The following is a 23,783-nucleotide window of genomic DNA, read 5'->3' as shown; positions in this document are numbered from 1 at the left end:
ACTTAACTTTGGTTATAAGGAGATCTGCGGCACATTTTGACCACTAGTCGTGGTGTTGTCATTCACATCTAAGGACAATATTGTCCATTTCCATAGAATTTCACACTTTGTGATCTTTATGTTTCCGATGCCTTATTTGTGTGTCGTTGTGTGTGTGCATGTGTGAAACAGACCCAAACACTTTCTTTCCTACCTATTTCGTAATATTAAATATTATAATATGTCAATCGTCTTATTTGTAAGAATGTGTCCGCGGTGGATGAATGGATAAGCTCTTCGCCTTGTAATCAAGGGATCCCAGGTTCGCCTCCCGGTGGGGCCAGAGGAAGTCCGGATCCCTTGTTCAACTGTAGGTTCCATCCTTCGGACGTCATCATCTCATGGTAGGCAATGGCAAACCATCGTAGGTTCACCTTGCTCAGGGACTTTCGGGTCACAGCCCTGCCTTCGGGAGGAACACCACATCATCTTGATCTGCATTTCGGAGGCGCTGATGGTACGTAATACAATTCCTAGCCACCTAATACTCTCCCATACAGTCTATTAAACTACCAGATGGTGCCCAATTTCAACACCCTGTATCAGCCAAAAGAAACATAACACCACTTTCGTTTCTACCTATTATTTGTCCCGTACTCTGATGCACATCATATGTGCAAATCATTGATCTCAGAGTTGTGGACGGTACCTACAAAATTCCGAATATAACATGTAGTTTCCCATAAACTCCATTATAAAAAATTGCGGTATTTTGGCCCTACTTCCTTGAAATCGTTATCAGTGTGGTCGATATATTTTTTCCTGAGGAGTTGCCTTTATATTTATAGGAATACACCAAAAAGGCGAGGCAAATAGAACTTTTATTTTTGACGAGAACTTACACAGGGTCCTTTAAAAACAAATCAAAATAGCCAGTCCCGGACTGAGCATAGGGCTCAGAAGTACCGGATTTTATAAAATTGCTTTCTTAATTGTAGAATTTTACTTCATGGAAATAAAAAATGACGAACAAGAAAGTCATAAAAGTAAAAAAAAAAAACGAAATTTCTGGTTTCTTTCCAAATAAAGCGGGTTTTTATGGAAAGTAAACACTCGTACCCCCTACGAAAAACTGTCCATTTGCATTTCGACGTGCGATAGTCTTATTTTGAGCCGAGCAAAACTTTAATGGTACATACTTGATATTTATACCCAGTAACCAACAATGTATTGAATTTTCTATAATCTTTCACGAAAATTGTTTTGTTGTATATGAATTTTCTGGCAAAATTTACGTCAGGAGACGTACTGCCATCTGTTTTCATTATTCTTAAACTTATTCTCGCTGCATTTAAGACCCTACAAAATAACGTTAAGGCAAGAATATTGGACATCGCATTTGATTGCTTTGCTAATCATCCCTAATGCTTTTCTTTCATTCAGGAAGCGTGATTTCCAAACCGCAGTATTAAACTCTATTGTACTTCTCATCTTCGCTATGTTTCGTTTCTCGTAATCAGTTATAAATAATTTATGCCACATTTCATTATCCTCATATTAGCCATTTCCATTTAATAAGAAAGAAAATATTTCTGTAAATATAATTCTTTGGTAAATGTATACACGACTCCAAAAGTGCATTACCACCTGCAATTCTCCTTTTCCTGCAATAGCAGACAACACAAAAAGCTCGGCGGTTGGGTTGGTTGCAAATTCGAAAGGCGTTGGACTAAACCTCAATTTTGTCACAAATATATCAGTGTGGCAAACTGTAACGGACCGATTACCAGTTGTTTACATTGGGTCCGTATTGTAATGTTTACCGGTTGAAGTCGAAGTTGGTTCCCGCATAGTATTACTGTGCCCAGTTTTGTTACGTGTAAGTTTACACTAATTTAATGTTAATTCGTTTTGTATTGTTAGTACACGGGATGGCACAAAAGAATACATGTACTCAATCTTGATATGAGATACGCACGTAAACACATCCGGAAATTTAATCTAAAATTTTGAGTATTTTTCTTTAAATCTAGTTCTTACCGATTCACTTCAAACCATGTAACCGTTTCTTTACAGTCTATACAGTATTTTAGAACAATTAATATAAGTAAAACCAAGTATTACTAAAAAATTTTACTTAAAATATTTACCCACTGTTTTCCTTGTGCTTGGGCTGTTGTTTATGTTCTTGAAACAAACCGTCATGGCGGGTTTTCTGGTTATTGCCGCGAGAGGGCGTTCGAATCGCTATACGTGAAGATAACAGTTTTAAATATGGCGTTCTGGTAGTAATCATAAGTTCTTCGTTGCCATAGTTAAAAATAAACAACTACCAGAAATAATTAAACGCCTATTGATAAATTAGTAGATCGGATTCTTGGTAAGTTAGATATTAGAAATAGATATAGAGATTTATGATTTTTACGGTTAGGTTCTTGTATCGATATGTATTTATGGTAAAACTGTGATAATTATAGTCGAAGATATAATATTAAAAACCGCGTTTATCGAGGCCTGGCTACGAGTGTAAGATGACGCAGTGAATTGATAGATTTCAGTGTATAAGAACGATGGCTTAGGTTAGCTCCTCCAAAATTTAGAAATTTCGCAACTAAAAGTGCAATTCGGCCTGCAACCTAGTTAAAATTATAATTTAGAATAACCTGAGATGTTATTTGGAAGAAAATAGATATTGAGGAGCCTAACCGAAGTAGAAATTTAGCAAAACCTTCTTTCAGCCACATGCCATCGGATGTTATCTCCGCCATTACTAGACATATACAGTAATGGAGTGGGAGATATAATTTATCGAAGTTGATTGCAGCGGCGTACCGGAACGACATACTACAGTCGTGGAATGTAGAGCCAGTATTCCGGAGGAATCATCTCTCGATTTTTAAATAAGCAAGTAGATGAAACCTACTTTGCGAAGTTGGAGTTTGATCACCCAGCTTAACTTGTGGACTAATCTGTGAAACCTGCGGATAATTGGGTAACATCCATTTTCTTATTTTTCTATAAACAGTATAGCAGTTCAACAAATGGCATCTTTAAGAATCAGGATGGGTAACTAAATTAAAGGGCGTTACGCGTCTCTGAACTTATCAATCGTCGTCCACTCATATACAAGCATGTATAATTGAATTACTAAATCTTATGTGTGTCTCTACGTGAATTTGAAAATGTGTATGTTGATATTAGGGTAATACTTTACTTTGTACGCACCTTTCGATGGCAATGTACCTTGAGAATTTTGAATGTCTAGGTTAGATAGGGTTATGTTAAACACATTGCTGAATTATGTTTCATAATGATGTTTTATTTCGTGAAATATTTGTTGTAGGTTAGGTTAGGTCTAAATTGTAAATGTGTGATCCATAGTATTTATGTAGGTTAGGTTAGGATATTTTTTTATCCGGGTTTCTAAATTTAATACGTGTCTTTTATATATCGCAATGTGATATATGTTATCTTGTTAGGAAAACCTTTACTATGAACGCACCTATGAATATTTCGTATCTGAGAATTTAAGTGCTTCGACATTATGATGAAATTTCTTTGAGAGTGCTCTAATATATTAATGTGTCCTTTTAGTCGTATTTGTAATACATGCGTGCAGGTTAAAAAAATTCCATTTCTTACGTGTAGAGCCGGTAACAATTGTGATTTGAGCGTGCTTTCCTATATTTTGTCGTGTGTCCCTCTGATATTAATTTGTGATGTATTTTGTATACGTGCTTGCCATATTTTGTCGTGTGCTCTGTGATACTACCTTGTGATACATTTTCATATGGTTAATAAGTGTAATGTCGGTAAAATTGTACTTTGAACGTGTCTTTTAATATTTTGTCATGTGCCCTTTCATAGTGCCTCTTAATACATTAGTAGTTTAAAATCTTCTTTCGCGTGTCTTATCACATTGCGTTGCATCATTTATATATATTTAATTTTGTAGGTGAGGGAAAATTGAACATAACGTGTCCTCCTATGTTGATATCATATGATGAGTGCGAATAATCGGTCTGTGCCGATGCGGGAGAACTTTACTCTGGACATACCTCCGGAGTTCGATATTACTATTTATAAAATACTATTTCGTGCTATGTTGTTTATTTTCAGTTTAGGTAGATATTTACTTTGAACGTGCCATAATTACAGTGCGAAATTAAATGTTCGTGCCTACTTATATATTTGCCTCATCGGAAAACAATAGTGTTGGAATGTTTTTCAACTTGCCACTCTCAAGTAGAATATGATTTCTTATGCGTATCCATCCCTCTATAAGTTTAATTAGTTGTAAACAAAGATAATAAGTTAAAAATGATAATAATTCTTTAAAGGCGTTTCAGTAATTGGACCCTGTCGAGTATATGTAGGTTTCAGTTTTTTTCGTTCTCGCTAGACCAGCGTTTCCCAACCTTTTTCAACTTGCGGCACACTACGGGTGTTACTTGGATTCTCGCGGCACACTTATAGATAGACCCTATTATTTGTATATATTAAACACAGTGGTATTTTTTCTGTGATTATTGATCTCCTTCTCACAGAGAAGAAAGCTCGAACACTGGTTTTTCCCCGTGGTAAATCAATATGCTTATTTTTCATTCTAATTTAAAAATAGAAAACAATTGCAATGAAATATTAGACTCAAGTTTTTAAAAATACGCTTTCTTTTTAAAAACTGGATCCAACCTTTTACTAAGAAGGGAGATCACTAAATAACGAACGAACAAACAAATCTCATTTACCTTTAAAACACAAATGTAGGTACTTTGTCGAAAGGATTGAATGATATTTTAATTTTTTAAGTTAGGAAATAGTCTGCAACAATAAAGAAGCAATAATGGTCATAACAATGGTAACCATTTTTTTCAACATTAGAAATGTACAGAACAGTAACCCGGTATGAAACTTAAAATTGTAGATTCACAGTAGAGGTTCATAGTAATGTGAAATACAAATACGCATTTTTCCCTACCTTTTGCAATTTGATTGCTATAAAATTAATAATTGTTTCGATTCCTCGCGGCACACCAGCGGCCCATTCACGGCACACCAGTGTGCCGCGTCACACCGGTTGGGAAACGCTGCGCTAGACATTCGTAAATATATCATTTTTCATTAATAGTAGTGCTTTCATATTAGATGTATTATGCGAATGATGCATAGACTAACGTAAAGTAATACATGATGCTACTCATATTTTTTTCTTTTTATTGAAAATGGAATTGTAGTAGCGATGATACTGCCTATGTCTGCATAATTTGCATGTTGTTTGATGAACGACAGGAACATTATAAGCAATGAACGCTCAATTAAAAAAATTCCTCTGTAAATACATAAGTAGAAGGGATGGATCGTCAATTCTTTGAGTGATAATGAGTTCTATATGTACTAATGAAATATGTTTGAGAATCATGTTTGAGAATCTAGATATGTTAAAGCACTATAGCAACATCATTTCATAAAAATGTTGATAAAGTATCTTGGAGATACCACGATGGAGGCAAATGTTTAATAATACATTTTTTTAATCTGTTATAATGTAAATGTTAACAAATGGCACGAATAAACTAATCACGAAAAAATTTAACTCTATGATTTCAAATATAATCTATAAACTTGAATCTATGCAATTCTAATTGCTCGTTTTTTTAAAATAATGTATCAGTTAAGCTGAACAATGTTAATTCTTTTTTCATTCTTGGTTGGCCACAAAACAAGAATTTGGAAATCTTCTGATGATAGATAGTAACTTCATTTTTTTCTTTCTTTTCTAAAGCTAACACAACCCAAACATTAAGTTTAAGTAACTGCACAAATCAGTGTTGTTATAAGTGGCTACACCAGCCAGGATTCTATTTACTTTAGCGTTAAGACACAATGATTAAAAACGATTTGTTATAATTGGCGACCCTTAGCCAAGGATATGTATTAATATATTTTTATAATTATTGTTTTGTGTGCCAAACTGAGATAAGTATGTAAAGTAATGAGTTGATAAAGTAATAAGTGGATATGACGATGATAAGTTGTTAGACGGGTGACCCAATTAATGCAAAAATGAGTGACGAAAGTCTTAGTGTAGATGGTTCTACCGAACATTTCAAATGTTGTGACAATAAGTACAATTCTAGTGACAGTGTATCCATACGCTGTGAAACTTGTGATCAATGGTTCCACATCCGTTGTTTGAACATTCCTGATGAGGAACAGGAAGTGTTACGTACCACTAACAATAAATGGGTTTGTTTCGACTGTAAGTTGGATAGTGCGTTAGATACAGAAACTGAACCTTCTGTGGTGCGAAATCCGAAAAAGAAAGGTGTACCCGAAATTGAAATTGGTGGGGGACCATTGCTTAAAACGTTGATCGGAATAATCAAGGATTTGCGAACAGAAATGTCTGTCATGAGCGGTAAAATGGATGCCGGTAACAATGATTTAAAATCTGACATAAACAAGTTAAATGGTAAAATGGACGCTAATACGAATGACTTAAAGGTAGATATTGTTACGATTAAAGAATCTCTTTCCTCGGTACAGGAGGATTTATCTGCTGTTAAACGTGATTTGAAACGTGAGGTGTCACAGTTAAGAACTGAATTGGAAGACAGTAATCAAAATTTAGGTCAAACTATAGAAAATGTCAGAGAGTTTTGTAGTAAAGAAGTAGATAATTTAAATGTCGAAATTACCAAGGTTAGGTCGGACTTAGAAAATACAAATAAAGCTTGCAAAGAAACTGCGGAAATTGTAGATTGTAAGGTCGAAACTTTGGCTACGGATATGAAAATTTTGAAATGTGACATTAGTAAAGTAAATGTAAGATTAACTAGTGACTTGCAAAATGTAAAAGAGAGGCAAGTTGAGGAACATAGACAACTTCGGGAAGCTAACGAAAAGACAGTCAATATGATTCAATCGATAGAAAAAGACGTAATTGATGCGTATCGTCATAGTCGTGATCGATGTGAGCGAAATGCCGAAACTTTGAAAAATCTGATCGAGAACCGTGGTAACCTAAATTTAGTTGAAACTCCTTTTGAAAGTCGTAGATCGGTTCGAGATGATAATGCACTTCCAAGAACTCCGGTATTCAAACTTGATAATATTTTAGCAAATGATACCGAGAACGACATGAATTATTCTTCGTCTTCTTCGACGGATTCGGAAAAATGCTGCAAAGAATTTCGTAAACCTAATCGGCTAAAAAGGAAGAAAAAGACAAAGAAATCGGTCCGTACGGGGATTAGTGAAAATCAGTGTGGTCATAGAGATCTGGTCATTAACGATCAGGACAATCCAATGAGTTTGGAGCTAATTCAAAAGATTAAACCTTGGGAGACTAGTCCTTCATATAAAAGGGGGGCTGGCACGTATCTCAAAGAAATTCATCACTTCCCAAAATTTGACGGTCAATTAACGCAAGGGGTAGCACAAATCTTTTTAGATGATCTCTTACAAACGATGAGTATGTACGTTCTCACTGATAGCGATCGTATATATATATAGTGGGACGAGTTCTAGAAAAGTCAGCTAAAATTTGGTATCGTAGTGTTGCTTCTCAGACAAAATCTTTCCCTGATTATGTGCGGCTTTTTAAGCTTCAATACATATCAGAACGACTAGAGAGGGCACAAAAGCGCCACCTCTACTCGTTACGATATGATAAGTCAAAACATGCTTCCTTGTTGGGTTTTGTGCGTCACATTGTGGAGAAATACAATTCAATTGTAACTTCACCTTCGGATCAAGAGTTGAAGGATCTGATCCTGGACTGCCTTCCTGAGGAAGAAGCAAAAATTTTGAAACTAGGCTCAGTTAGCACAGTGCAGGATCTGATGTTAAGAATAGCTGAGTTAGATTGTAGTCCAACTCCCTCGTTAGGAAATCAGGGCAATTCAAAATTTCCACCTAGGAAACCCCAAATTAGGAAAACATTCTTTTTACCGACTAACTCTAATCGAACCGATAATGCGGTACAAACCGAGCCAATTCGCAATGAATGTGGGGGAAGAGAAAATAATTCTAATTCTCAATTTGGAAATAAACCTCAAAATTTTAACGGGAGAAAATACCGCAATAGCTGGAAAAGAAATCGAAACCAAAAACAAGGATGGGACAAGAATAGAAATAATAACTTTAGACCCATGAACGGTATTCAGCCGGTTCCGATGTATGGGGGTGTACCAGTACCAGTACCTTACACGGTACCGGGAATGTACAATTTTAACAATATGAAACCGGTTATGATGCCAGGTCCTTCCGTTACTATGGTAACTTCTTCGTTTCCCCAAAACTTACCTGTTGTGACTACTGTCACTTCCGCTTTACGTCCACCGTACCCTTCGGTGACTGCGGAACCGACAAATCCGGTAGTTGTTTCGGAAAACATGTTGAACAGTCGTCACTGAGGGGAGACGACGGCTGCTCCAACCAACTTCTCTCCCCGAATCAAAATGTTAGTAAACTTTATTCTTTTGAGAAAGAAAAGGTGTCGATTGAAAATGAGTCTTCTTTGAAATTACTGACCTATTTTGTGTTAAAAGAAGAAGAAGGGAATATGTCCAAACAAGATTTCGAGATATTCCCTTCCCCTTCTATAGATTGTAAGGTGGGGGAAATGCAAATTAAGTATATCCTGGATACTGGGGCAGAGCTGAACCTCCTAAATTATAATATTTGGCAAAACCTTCAAAATTCTTTTCGTTCGGCAAAGCTCAAACCAGTGCCCAGTGTACACTTAACTGCTTTTGCAGGTAAGGACAATTTTCCTGTGAAGGGATTGCTTGAATTAACTTTAAATATACAAGATAATCTTTTTAATGTCCCAGTCTTTGTCGTGAAAGACATGAAGGCTGGACTGTTATTGGGCTCGCCATTCTTCGCTAAGTTTAGAGTCACATTGGATAGTCATAACAGAAAGTTAATCTTGAAAAATAATAATGACGAAGAAGTAACTTTGGATATCTCTTATCCAAAGATACTCCTTGTCCATTTAGATACTAATTCGGAATTACGTGAACCTAACAAAATTCTTCCTTCTTCTAGCGAACAATGTAGGGATTATGGTGAGATTTCGGAATTAGAAATTAAAGAATATATTAAAAGTCGCGATGATTTAGATGATGATACGAAACTAAAACTAGAAAAGTTGCTCCTTAAATTCAAGCACTTATTTTGCGAATATCCTAAACCTATCCGATGCGAACCTTATAAAATAGAATTAACAGACCAAGAACCTGTGGTCGGAAAGATCTATCCAATCCCTCAGGCTATGCAAAAAGAGTTTGAGGAAGAGTTGAATAAATGGATAAGGTTGGGAATAGCTAAAGAACATCCTAGCAGTTACCGCAATCCGATACATTGCGTGAGAAAGTCTTCTGGGGGTGTGAGGCCTGTAATTGACCTCAGATTACTGAACTTAAAAGTCGTAAGTCCTAAAATACAGGTGGAACCCATCAATGAAATTCTTACTCGCATCTCTGGAGCTAAAATTTTTAGCTCCATGGACGCTACGATGGGATATTATGGTATTCGACTGCATCCTGATTCCTTCGCATCCACAAGTTTTATATATTTAGGCCGACAGTATGTATTATGTGTCCTACCAATGGGTTTAAAGTCGAGTCCTAGTATCTTCCAAAATGTGATGAACTCATATTTTGGATTAGATACTAGACATTTAGTTGTAGTATATCTCGACGATTTAATGTGTTTTAGTTCTACTTTTGATTAACATTTCATTCATTTAGAACAACTCTTTGAAATTCTATCTTTTGGAAATTTTGCGCTAAATTTCAAGAAATGTCAGTTCGTCAAGTCTGAAATTTTATTTTTTTGGGACACCTTGTGAATGGGAAGGAATTAAAGCCAAATCCCAAACACAACGAAGCGATAAAGTACTTTCCGATACCGAAAACTAAGAAGAAACTTCGGTCCTTCTTAGGAATCCTTTCTTGGCGAAGGAAATTCATCCCTCAGTTTGCAGCTCTAACAGCGCCATTTTTCGATTTGTTAAAGAAAGACAAGAAATATTGTCTAACTGAGGACTTATTGAATAGATTTCAACAATTGAGAGAGTTGTTGAGTGAGCCTCCAGCGCTCAGTCAACCCAATTTCGATCAACCGTTTCACTTATTTTCGGATGCGTCGTTAGAAAATTTGGCTGGCTATCTGGCTCAGTATGATGATACTGGAGAGCTTCTTGTTATCGGATATGCAAGTAGAAAATTAAAGTTATATGAAGTTTCCTATTCGATCTTCCAACTGGAGTTGCTGGCAGTATTGTTTCTGTGCGAACATTTTTCGTATTATATTTTTGGTAGAAAAGTTACAGTCCATTGTGACAATAGCGCAGTGACATACGCTTTTACGTTACAGAACATAGATCCACGAACCACAAAAATTTTGTTAAAGTTACAGAGGTTCGATCTTCGGTTCGAGCACATAAAGGGAGTGGACAATAAAATAGCTGACATATTAAGTCGCAATACTTCGGAACTCCCTGCCGAACCTGAAGAGTATCATGTTAATTTTGTTTGTTATGATGAAAGTGCGTGGTTCACTGTAAATGAGTTAATGCAAATGCAAGCGGGTGATAAGTACTGTAACGAATTAAGAGCGAAGATGTCAGACAGTGTCGACTCTCGAATTCGTCTAGTAAATAATTTGGTCTATATTCAAAACTTAAAAACGAAACGTTGGCTGCTAGTAATCCCAGAGTTATTGATTGAGAGGACGATTAGGAAGGTTCATGAAACGGGGCATTTTGGTGTAAGCAAATGTTTGAAATTAGTTCAAGAATTGTTTTTCTGGAAAGGACAAAAACGTACGTTCCAAAATTTCATTAATAATTGTGAATTGTGTGCCCGAACGAAGTTCTCCAACAGAATCATTGCTCGTGAGGATCTGCATATTGAGGCAGATAAGCCACATTCCAAATTATGTATCGATCTCGTAGGGAAGTTGCCATGTAGCTATGGATTTTATTACATCCTTTCAATTGTTGATGTCTATTCACGTTTTCTGTGTTACTTACCGTTAAGGACTGCCACAACTGCTGAGATTGTTCGGACGTTAGAAAAGGAATATTTCTACTTCTTCCCTTACCCAAATTTTATTATATCCGACCAGGGCCCACAGTTCCTCTCGAACACGTGGAAAACTTACTGTAATGATCACCAAATTCAACACATTTTGGTCTCGCCATACAACCCTTCTGGGAATGGCATAGTGGAACGTTCGCATCGAGAAGTGAATCGAATTATTCGATTATTGTGCAGCCATAACCACACTAATTGGAAAACAGTGCTAAAGACGGCACAAGATCTCCTGAACTATTCTTATAACAGTACTATTGGATGTACGCCTGCTGAGGTGTTCATTTCTTACTCGGCTGCCGATTGATTCAGAGAAAAATTTCCATGGCCCCCTGAATTGAAAGAAATAGAAAATTCTAAACGGCATATTCAGGTAGAACCCCGTTTGTTATCAAAACGGAAACGAAAGTCGCAAAATAATGTGATTGAAATTAAGGAAATGGACTTGGTGATGATTAAAACCCATTTTCAGTCTGACGCCTTTAAGAAGGTCACACATAAGTACATGCCTGTATTCGCAGGGCCTTTTGTTGTGACGAAAGTACATCACAACTCCGTTTCTTTAAAAGATTTGGAGGGGAGAGAAGTGCCGACTGAAAATTTGTCAAACGTAAAATTATTCAATTGCTCTCCGGAAAAGACAGAAGAGTTATTAAAAGATTTTAAATAGTCAAAAAAATAAAATAAAATAAAATAAAATAAAAAAATAAAAATAAAAAAAATTCTTTTTGATGTTTTAAGTAGTTAAAAAAAATTTTTTCTCAAAGCCGCCGGGAAAAATGTAACGGACCGATTACCGGTTGTTTACATTGGGTCCGTATTGTAATGTTTACCGGTTGAAGTCGAAGTTGGTTCCCGCATAGTATTACTGTGCCCAGTTTTGTTACGTGTAAGTTTACACTAATTTAATGTTAATTCGTTTTGTATTGTTAGTACACGGGATGGCACAAAAGAATACATGTACTCAATCTTGATGAGATACGCACGTAAACACATCCGGAAATTTAATCTAAAATTTTGAGTATTTTTCTTTAAATCTAGTTCTTACCGATTCACCTCAAACCATGTAACGGTTTCTTTACAGTCTATACAGTATTTTAGAACAATTAATATAAGTAAAACCAAGTATTACTAAAAAATTTTACTTAAAATATTTACCCACTGTTTTCCTTGTGCTTGGGCTGTTGTTTATATTCTTGAAACAAACGGTCATGGCGGGTTTTCTGGTTCTTGCCGCGAGAGGGCGTTCGAATCGCTATACGTGAAGATAACAGTTTTAAATATGGCGTTCTGGTAGTAATCATAAGTTCTTCGTTGCCATAGTTAAAAATAAACAACTACCAGAAATAATTAAATGCCTATTGATAAATTATTAGATCGGATTCTTGGTAAGTTAGATATTAGAAATAGATATAGAGATTTATGATTTTTACGGTTAGGTTCTTGTATCGATATGTATTTATGGTAAAACTGTGATAATTATAGTCGAAGATATAATATTAAAAACCGCGTTTATCGAGGCCTGGCTACGAGTGTAAGATGACGCAGTGAATTGATAGATTTCAGTGTATAAGAACGATGGCTTAGGTTAGCTCCTCCAAAATTTAGAAATTTCGCAACTAAAAGTGCAATTCGGCCTGCAACCTAGTTAAAATTATAATTTAGAATAACCTGAGATGTTATTTGGAAGAAAATAGATATTGAGGAGCCTAACCGAAGTAGAAATTTAGCAAAACCTTCTTTCAGCCACATGCCATCGGATGTTATCTCCGCCATTACTAGACATATACAGTAATGGAGTGGGAGATATAATTTATCGAAGTTGATTGCAGCGGCGTACCGGAACGACATACTACAGTCGTGGAATGTAGAGCCAGTATTCCGGAGGAATCATCTCTCGATTTTTAAATAAGCAAGTAGATGAAACCTACTTTGCGAAGTTGGAGTTTGATCACCCAGCTTAACCTGTGGACTAATCTGTGAAACCTGCGGATAATTGGGTAACATCCATTTTCTTATTTTTCTATAAACAGTATAGCAGTTCAACAAATGGCATCTTTAAGAATCAGGATGGGTAACTAAATTAAAGGGCGTTACGCGTCTCTGAACTTATCAATCGTCGTCCACTCATATACAAGCATGTATAATTGAATTACTAAATCTTATGTGTGTCTCTACGTGAATTTGAAAATGTGTATGTTGATATTAGGGTAATACTTTACTTTGTACGCACCTTTCGATGGCAATGTACCTTGAGAATTTTGAATGTCTAGGTTAGATAGGGTTATGTTAAACACATTGCTGAATTATGTTTCATAATGATGTTTTATTTCGTGAAATATTTGTTGTAGGTTAGGTTAGGTCTAAATTGTAAATGTGTGATCCATAGTATTTATGTAGGTTAGGTTAGGATATTTTTTTATCCGGGTTTCTAAATTTAATACGTGTCTTTTATATATCGCAATGTGATATATGTTATCTTGTTAGGAAAACCTTTACTATGAACGCACCTATGAATATTTCGTATCTGAGAATTTAAGTGCTTCGACATTATGATGAAATTTCTTTGAGAGTGCTCTAATATATTAATGTGTCCTTTTAGTCGTATTTGTAATACATGCGTGCAGGTTAAAAAAATTCCATTTCTTACGTGTAGAGCCGGTAACAATTGTGATTTGAGCGTGCTTTCCTATATTTTGTCGTGTGTCCCTCTGATATTAATTTGTGATGTATTTTGTATACGTGCTTGCCATATTTTGTCGTGTGCTCTGTGATACTACCTTGTGATACATTTTCATATAGTTAATACGTGTAATGTCTGTGAAATTGTACTTTGAACGTGTCTTTTAATATTTTGTCATGTGCCCTTTCATAGTGCCTCTTAATACATTAGTAGTTTAAAATCTTCTTTCGCGTGTCTTATCACATTGCGTTGCATCATTTATATATATTTAATTTTGTAGGTGAGGGAAAATTGAACATAACGTGTCCTCCTATGTTGATATATGATGAGTGCGAATAATCGGTCTGTGCCGATGCGGGAGAACTTTACTCTGGACATACCTCCGGAGTTCGATATTACTATTTATAAAATACTATTTCGTGCTATGTTGTTTATTTTCAGTTTAGGTAGATATTTACTTTGAACGTGCCATAATTACAGTGCGAAATTAAATGTTCGTGCCTACTTATATATTTGCCTCATCGGAAAACAATAGTGTTGGAATGTTTTTCAACTTGCCACTCTCAAGTAGAATATGACTTCTTATGCGTATCCATCCCTCTATAAGTTTAATTAGTTGTAAACAAAGATAATAAGTTAAAAATGATAATAATTCTTTAAAGGCGTTTCAGTAATTGGACCCTGTCGAGTATATGTAGATTTCATTTTTTTTCGTTCTCGCTAGACATTCGTAAATATATGATTTTTCATTAATAGTAGTGCTTTCATATTAGATATATTATGCGAATGATGCATAGACTAACGTAAAGTAATACATAATGCTACTAATTTTTTTCTTTTTATTGAAAATGGAATTGTAGTAGCGATGATACTGCCTATGTCTGCATAATTTGCATGTTGTTTGATGAACGAGAGGAACATTATAAGCAATGAACGCCCAATTAAAAAAATTCCTCTGTAAATACATAAGTAGAAGGGATGGATCGTCAATTCTTTGAGTGATAATGAGTTCTATATGTACTAGTGAAATATGTTTGAGAATCATGTTTGAGAATCTAGATATGTTAAAGCACTATAGCAACATCATTTCATAAAAATGTTGATAAAGTATCTTGGAGATACCACGATGGAGGCAAATGTTTAATAATACATTTTTTTTAATCTGTTATAATGTAAATGTTAACAAATGGCACGAATAAACTAATCACGAAAAAATTTAACTCTATGATTTCAAATATAATCTATAAACTTGAATTTATGCAATTCTAATTGCTAGTTTGTTTTAAATAATGTATCAGTTAAGCTGAAAAATGTTAATTCTTCTTTCATCCTTGGTTGGCCACAAAACAAGAATTTGGAAATCTTCTGATGATAGATAGTAACTTCATTTTTTTCTTTCTTTTCTAAAGCTAACACAACCCAAACATTAAGTTTAAGTTACTGCACAAATCAGTGTTGTTATAAGTGGCTACACCAGCCAGGATTCTATTTACTTTAGCGTTAAGACACAATGATTAAAAACGATTTGTTATAAAACTGCAAATAAGAGAATAAAACACATTGTTAAGAATTATAATTTTATTATTGTGATGGAGCTGGATGATATCAAAAGTTACAAAATGACTTACTTACGCAGTTCAAACAAGATGAATGGTAAGAAACAGATATAAGAATCAAGCATTTCCCCCTTTCCCCCGCACCAGCCAAAAAAAGAAAAACATAAAAAGAAAAAGTTATATAATAAAAAGGTTTCATATAAAAGCCGAACAGCAAAAAAACAAATAGCTAAACGAAACGAAAAAGAGACAAACACAGAATAGGGGACACCAGTGGCGTAGCAGACTTGCTGCCCTCCCATGCAAGATAAGGAGATGGGACCCTAGTTGTAAACCCCATTGTTATAATAATAATAATAATAATAATAACTATTATTATTATTGTTAATATTATTATCATTATTATTATTATTATTACTATTATTATTATTATTATTAATATTATTATTAATATTATTATTAAAAAGTTGTTTATTTTTCAATGAGCGTTTTGTCAATGAGCGGTCCCAAAGGACAAAAGGGAGGAAATCCCCAAGAGACAGAAATAAAAGACGTTCTTATGATAGTTCAAAGTCTAGTTCAAAGTTCGAAGCACTTGCTTTTGCACGTGATTTTTGTTTCTTTTTTCAGGGAACAGAAAGTTTTGGCGCCTAAGAAATTATACCATATAATATTGCGAATTTGCAAGTGGATGTATTTACATTGCAATTCGTGGTAATAAAGATATTATGATTAGAAAACAACATTGTAAAAGGTGAGTTTAATTTCTTCATTCATCGCAAGTCTTAGGCGTCCCTTATACCTCGCCGCCCCTCCCCGAATATCGATATCGAAAACTTAGAATGATATATTCATGTCCATATATTCGTGATATCGAATGTTGATATATGATAATATAGATATCGACAATAGCGATATATCGACATATCACAGGCCGAGGTCCGGAAAGTGATGCTTGAAATATACTGGAATGAACAATCAAATTCTAAATAAGTTCTCCATTTCCGTATTTAATGTTGAGAGGAAAGGGTGTGAACCCGAATAGAAATTTTAAGAAAAAAATTGTTAAGATAAAAGTAGATTTTCCGTTTTCCCTTGAATACAAAACTATTTTCAGAAAACTGTTATTGTAATTTACCTTTTACTTCTGTTTCTGATTGTTATCACAAATCAGCGACAGTAAACATACTTTACATAGTATACCAATACGCTCTATAACTATTCGCAACCAAGCAAGCCGGAAGATGAATTTCCTGTGATATAAAAGTGAAATGTTCTACAAAATAGTCATAATTCATGGGCCGTATTTCTATCAGTACTTTGGTACGGAATAAGAGCTACAAGACAAACAGAACTAGAAATTAGAGATTTCATTCCTTTTTTCTCTCAGACTAAAAGACTTCTGCATTTTCCTGAGATTTCCATTTTCTTAATATAAGTCTCCTAGCCTGGGCTAATTCTGGCTACCGCGGTTTCGAGGTAATCGGTAAACGAGAGAGTAAAGTTTGTCGACTCTCAACCCTCGACAGTTTGTGAAAAATTATTTCACAGTTCGTGTTATTTCTACGTTACAAAAACACTTCTAGTTGACTATTCATGGTGAATTAATGAACTTATTAACATTTATAATTATTGAAAAATGAATAATTATTTTTAAACTTAAAAAGTCGTTACAGTTCAGTAGAATGCAGTAATAGATGGGAGTGAATGAAGATATTGTTTATTTGTTGAGATGTGCAAACTGAATGTGAATAATAAGTGTTTCTCATACTCTTGTCCAGAGGCGGATCTACGATGGACTTCTGGAGGCTCGGTGGTTTGTAATACTGCTACTTAGAGCTACTTTTAAGAGCTCCAAACTCTGGAATGGGTTTCATTATATATAAAATAAGAAAGATTCCCTTTCTGGGGGCAATCGCCCTGTTTTTCCCCTGGATCCGCACCTGTTCTTGTGTAGCCGACTTTGAAGACATTTAGTTCGTGTCTACTCCTGACGATGCTGATTAGAGATGGCCACATCTGGATAATTTTTTATCCTGATATCGGATAGAAACTTATCCGGATTTTTCAATATCCGGATTACGGATAACAAAACAGATGACGGATAACGGATAATGTCCGGATAACGGATTACGGATAAGATCCAGATGTCTGATAACGGATAATATCTTGATATCAATATATTCAGATTTCGGATAATATTCGGATAATGGATTAAACCGGTTAATTTATAAAATTAAGATAACGGATAATATCCGGATAATAAAACATTCGGATAACTGATTACATCCGGATGACGAATAAAAGATAATATCCGGATAACGTATATGGTTTAAAAAGAGCATATACGTAGAAGAGGGACATATCAGTCTTTTCTGCCCATGGATTTATAAAACACGATCAACGGGCAGTGGTCATTACTTTTGAAAGATATTTCTTCTTAAAATGTTTCCTAGTTACTTCCAATTTCCTTGTTCTTGTTGTGGACCAAGGTGGCTCAATGGTAGAGCGCTTTCTCTGGTGCGTGGGGTCCTTATTATTTCGATCCCCGGCCAAGTAAATTTGTGGTGGACAAGATCGTATCCGTAGATTCTCTCAGGGTACTCCAGCTTCTTCCCACTTTTCATTCCGCCAATTATTCTATTATCATTGACTTGCTCTAATCATTGGGCGCGGTGGCTCAGTAGTAGAGCGCTTTCTCTGGTGCGTGGGGCCCTAATTGTTTGGTCACCGGCCAAGTAAATTGTGTGGTGGACAAGATCGTATCCCTGGGGTTTCTCAGGGTACTCCCGTTTCTTCCCACTTTTCATTCCACCAATTCTATTATCGTTGACCTGCTTTAAACATTGGGCGCCGCGGTTCAATGGTAGACCGCTTCCTCTGGTGCGTAGGGCCCCTATTGTTTCGATCCCCGGCCAACTAAGTTTTTGGTGGACAAGATTGTATTCGTGGGTATTCTCAGGTTACTCCCGCTTCTTCCCACTTTTCATTCCACCGATTGTATTATCATTGACTTGCTTTAATCATTGGGCGCGGTGGCTCAGGGGTAGACCGCTTCCTCTTCTGCGTGGGTCCCTTATTGTTTCGACCCCGACCAAGTAAGTTTGTGGTGGACAAGATTGCATCTGTTTTCTCAGGGTTCCCCCGCTTCCTCCTACATTTCACTTCACAAATTCTTCTATTATCATTGTCTTGCTTCAATCATTGGGCGCGGTGGCTCAGTGGTAGAGCGCTTCCTCTGGTGGGCCAAGTTAGTTTGTGGTGGACAAGATCGAGTCCGTGGGTATTCTCAGCATACTCCCGCTTCTTCACAGTTTTCATTCCACCACTTCTATTATCATTGACTTGTTTTAATCATTGGTCGCGGTGTCTCTGTGATGGAGCGCTTCCTCTGGTGCGTGGGGTCCTTATTGTTTGGATCCCCGGCCAAGTATTTGTGGTGGGCAAGATCGTGTGCGTGGGTTTTTCGAGGTACTCTCGCTTCTTCCCACTTTTCATTCCACCGATTGTATTGTCATTGAATTGCTTTAATGATTGGGCGCGCATGCTCAGTGGTACGGCGTTTCCTCTGGTGCGTGGGGTCCATATTGTTTCGAACCCCGGCCAAGTAAATTTGTGGTGGACAAGATCGTATCCGTAGGTTTTCTGAGGGTACTTCCGCTTCTTCCCACTTTTCATTCCACCGAATATTCTATTATCATTGACTTGCATTAATCATTGGGCGCGGTGGCTCAGTGGTAGAGCGCTTCCTCTGGTGCGTGGGGCACTTATTGTTTCGATCCCCGGCCAAGTAAATTGTGTGGTGGACAAGAACGTGCCTGTGGGTTTCCTCAGGGTACTCCTGCTTCTTCCCACTTTTCATTCCGGCAATTCTATTATGGTTGACTTGCTTTAATCATTGGACACAGTGGCTCATTGGTAGAGCGCTTCCTCTGGTGCGTGCGATCCTTATTGTTTCGATCCTCGGGCAAGTAAGTTTGTGATAGACAAGATCGTATCCGTGGGTTTTCTCAGGGTACTCCTATTTCTTTGCACTTTTCATTTCACCAATTCCTCTATTATCATTGACGCTTTAATCATTGGACGCGGTAGCTCAGTGGTAGAGCCCTTCCTCTGTTGCATAGGGTCCTTACTGTTTCGATCCCCGGCCCAGTATGTTTGTGGTCGACAAGATCTTATCCGTGGGTTTTGTCAGGGTACTTCAGCTTCCTCCCACATTTGATTCCACCAATTCCTCTATTATCATTGTCTTGCTTCAATCATTAGGCGCGGTGGCTCAGTGGTAGAGCGCGTCCTCTGGTGCATGGGGTCCTTATTCAATCCCCGGCCAGGTAAGTTTGTGGTGGACAAGATAGTATCCGTGGGTTTTGTCAGGGTACTTCCGCTTCTTCCCGCTTTCCATTCTACCAATTCTTCTATTATCTTTGTCTTGCTTTAATCATTGGGCGCGTTGGCTCACTGGTGGAGCACTTCCTCTGGCGAACCAAGTAAGTTTGTGGTGGACAAGATCGTATCCGTGGGTTTTGTCAGGGTACTTCCGCTTCTTCCCGCTTTCCATTCTACCAATTCTTCTATTATCTTTGTCTTGCTTTAATCATTGGACACGGTGGCTCATTGGTAGAGCGCTTCCTCTGGTGCGTGCAATCCTTATTGCTCACCAATTTCTCTATTATCATTGACGCTTTAATCATTGGGCGCGGTAGCTCAGTGGTAGAGCTCTTCCTCTGGTGCACGTCGTCCTTACTCTTTCGATCCCCGGCCTAGTATATTTGTGGTCGAGAAGATCGTATCCCTTGGTTTCGTTAGGGTACTCCCGCTTCCTCCCACATTTCATTCCACCAATTCTTCTATTATCATTGTCTTGCTTCAATCATTGGCCGCGGTGGCTCAGTGGTAGAGCGCTTCCTCTGGTGGGCCAAGTAAGTTTGTGTTGGACAAGATCGTTACCGTGGGTTTTCTCAGGATAATCTCACTTCTTCCTGCCTTTCATTCTACCAATTCCTCTATTATTATTGACTTGCTGTAATCATTGGGCATTGTGACTCAGTGGTAGAGCGTTTCCTTTGGTGCGTGGGGTCCTTATTGTTTGGATCCCCGGCCAAGTAAGTTTGTGGTGGACAAGATCGTGTACGTGGGTTTTCTGAGGTACTCCCGCTTCTTCCCAATTTTTGATTTCACCAATTCCTCTATTATCATTGACGCTTAATCATTGGGCGCGGTAGCTCAGTGGTAGAGTTTTTCCTCTGGTGCACGGGGTCCTTATTGTTTCGATTCCCGGCCTAGTAAGTTTGTGGTTGACAAGATCGCGTCCGTGGGTTTTCTCAGAGTAGTCCCGCTTCCTACCACATTTCATTCAAACAATTCTTCTATTATTATATTCTTGCTTTAATCATTGGAGAGATCTTGGTCCCTTGAGCATTGCGGTGATGTCAGAAATCAGATTCAAACGCAGACATTTGGGTTGTGATGTAAACCTTTGCTGTGGTTCAATCTCGGTATTTTATTACGCGAGATACAACGATCCAGACAGCTATAAATATTGTTGTATCTTGCGCAACCAGGTATTGAGATTGAGCCAATTCGGAACCTCATTTCTGGAGCTTTGAGGCCAGGAACTGATTTCGGACATTACCCTTGTGCTCAAACGACTAGGATCTTTCCAATGTTACCATCCGCGTCCAAACACCCCATGTTTAAAAGGAGAGTAGAAAGGACCTGCGTCTAAAACTTCGGGACCCCGTTTCTTTTGGTTCAAGGCCAGGGATCGATTCCCGACATCACAATTGTTCTCAACGGATCAAAACCTTTGAAATGCCTCCAACTCCGTCCAACAACTTCATGTTTAATAGGTGAATAGAAGGGTCTTGAGCCCATAACGTCAGTACCCCACTCCTTGAGCTTCGTGGCCTGGGCCTGATTTCTGACGTTATTACTGCACTCAGGGGATCCGGTCCTTTCCAACGCTACTACTCGCGTCCACCAACTTCATGTGTAACATGGTCCCCCCGACGTAAGAGAATCGACTCCATGCTTATTTCATAATTATTCTCCAAATGGATTTGATATAAGGTAGTTTCGTCAAGTTTAACAGCATGTCTAAAATAAGCCTCTTGAGAGCGACTCTTATTTGTTAAATAATACATAACGATCGCTTTTGGCTGTTGCAATGGTCTGTGCAAGCAGCTGGGTAAAAAAATCAGCGTAGCATAACAACAATAAGATATTTCTCTTATATGTTAAAAATAAAAGCATAGAAAGGAAAAGTCAAAGCTTGGTAAGGTGAGTGTCGAGGGACGCCGAATTATACTTCGCCCGGGGCAACGAAATTTCTAGCTACGGCTCTGAGCTTCAACACTTATCGGCCTTTCAGAGTCTCATCTCTTACCTACAACAATGTAGTTTGATTAACCTGTTATACCAAAACCTTTGGAAAGAACCAGTGAGTGTGACTTATTAATAGCTATGCAATATATTGACAGAATGCTAGTCTTCAGTTTAGCAACGAAGCTGCCCTTAGGCCAAATACTACGTTGCTCTCTACTTTTGTCTGTGCCTTGTAAATTGTAACATTGTGTTTAAAGGCAAACATAAACAAGGTCAGTTGTTTAGTTCTTTGTAGAACAACTGATAAGACGTTTGTGTCTTTTACATCAATAATTTTTGCAAGATTGATGTATGAAGCCTTTTTGCATTATACATAATAAAACAACATATCCAGATTAAGAGAAGGTCACAGAAATTTTAAAGGTGAAAAATATCCTTATTATTCAGATGCTTTATTATTGATATTATTATTATTATTATTATTGCTGTTGTTACTATTATTATTTACCAGAGTTAGTAGAACAGCTTCACTTTGTTGATAAAAATCGTAATTTGGCATTTATTAAAAGTAATATGACCATGCACAAGAGGAAGCGCTCTACCACAGAGCCACCGCGCCCAATGATTAAAGCAAGTCAGTAATAATAGAGAGATTGGATGAATGAAAAGTGGAAAGAAGCGGAAGTACCCTGAGAAAACTCACAGATACGATCTTGTCCACCACAAGTTTACTTGGCTAAGTATCGAAACAATAAGGACCCCACACACTTGAAGAAGCGCTGTACCACTCAGCCACCACACCCAATGATTGAAGCAAGACAATGATAATATAATAATTTGTGGAATGAAATGTGGGAGGAAGCGGAAGCACCCTGAGAAAACCCACACATAGGATCTTGCCCACCAGAAACTTACTTGGCCCACAGAGGAAGCGCTCTACCACTGAGCCATCGTCCGCAATGATTAAAGCAAGGCAATGATAATAGAATTGGTGGAATGAAAAGTGGGGAAAAGTAGGAGTTCCCTGAGAAAACAGACGGATATGATCTCGAACACAAACTTACTAGGCCGGGGATCGAAACAATAAGGACCACATGCACCAGAGAAAACGCTCTACCAGTGGGCCACCGCACCCAATGATTAAAGCAAGTCAATGACAATACAATCGGTGGAATGAAAAGTGAGAAGAGGCGGGAGTAACCTGAGAATACCCACGGATACGATCTTGTCCATCAAAAACTTAGTTGGCCGGGGATCGAAACAAGAGGGACCACACGCACCAGAAAAAACGGTCTACCATTGAGGCACCGCGGTCCACAAGAACAAGAAAATGGGAAGTTACTAGGAAACATTTTAAGAAGCAATATCTTTCAAAGGTAAAGACCACTGCCCGATGATCGTGTTTTAGTAACTCCGTAAGTAACTCCGTATGTCCCTCTTCTATATGGTCTTTTTAAAACTAAATACGTTATACGGATATTATCTTTTATTCGTCATCCGGATGTAATCAGTTATCCGAATGTTCTAATATCCGGATATTATCCGTTATCTTAATTTTATAAATTATCCGGATAAATCCATTATCCGGATATTATCCGACATCTGGATATATTGATATCGTGATATTATCCGTTATTCGACATCGGGATATCATCCCTTATCCGGATCTTATCCGTCAGCCGTTTTGTTACCCGTCATCCGGATATTGCATATTCAGATAAGTTTTATATCCGATATCAGAATAAAAAATTATCCAGATGTGGCCATCCCTAATTAGCATCGTCAGGAGCAGAAAACCCAAGGATATGATCTTCTCCAACACAAACTTACTATGCCGGGGATCGAAACAGAAGGACACCATGCATCAGAGGAAGGGCTGTACGACTGAGCTACCGCACCCAATGATTACAGTGTGAATGATAATAGAAGAATTGGTGGAATGACAAATGGGAAGAAGCGGGAGTACTCTGGGAAAACCGGCGGATACGTTCTTTTCCACCACAAATTTACTTGGCCAGGGATCGGAACAATTAGGACCCCACGCAGCAGAGGAATCGCTCTACGTCTTAGCCGCCGTGCTCATGATTAAAAGAAATCAATTGCAATAGGATTGGTGAAGTGAAATGTGGGAAGATG

This window comes from Thermobia domestica, chromosome 4 (genome assembly GCF_964235325.1).
Source record: "Thermobia domestica chromosome 4, izTheDome1.hap1.1, whole genome shotgun sequence".
Taxonomy (NCBI): Eukaryota; Metazoa; Arthropoda; class Insecta; order Zygentoma; family Lepismatidae; genus Thermobia; species Thermobia domestica.
Note: the sequence above shows the minus strand (reverse complement) of the source record.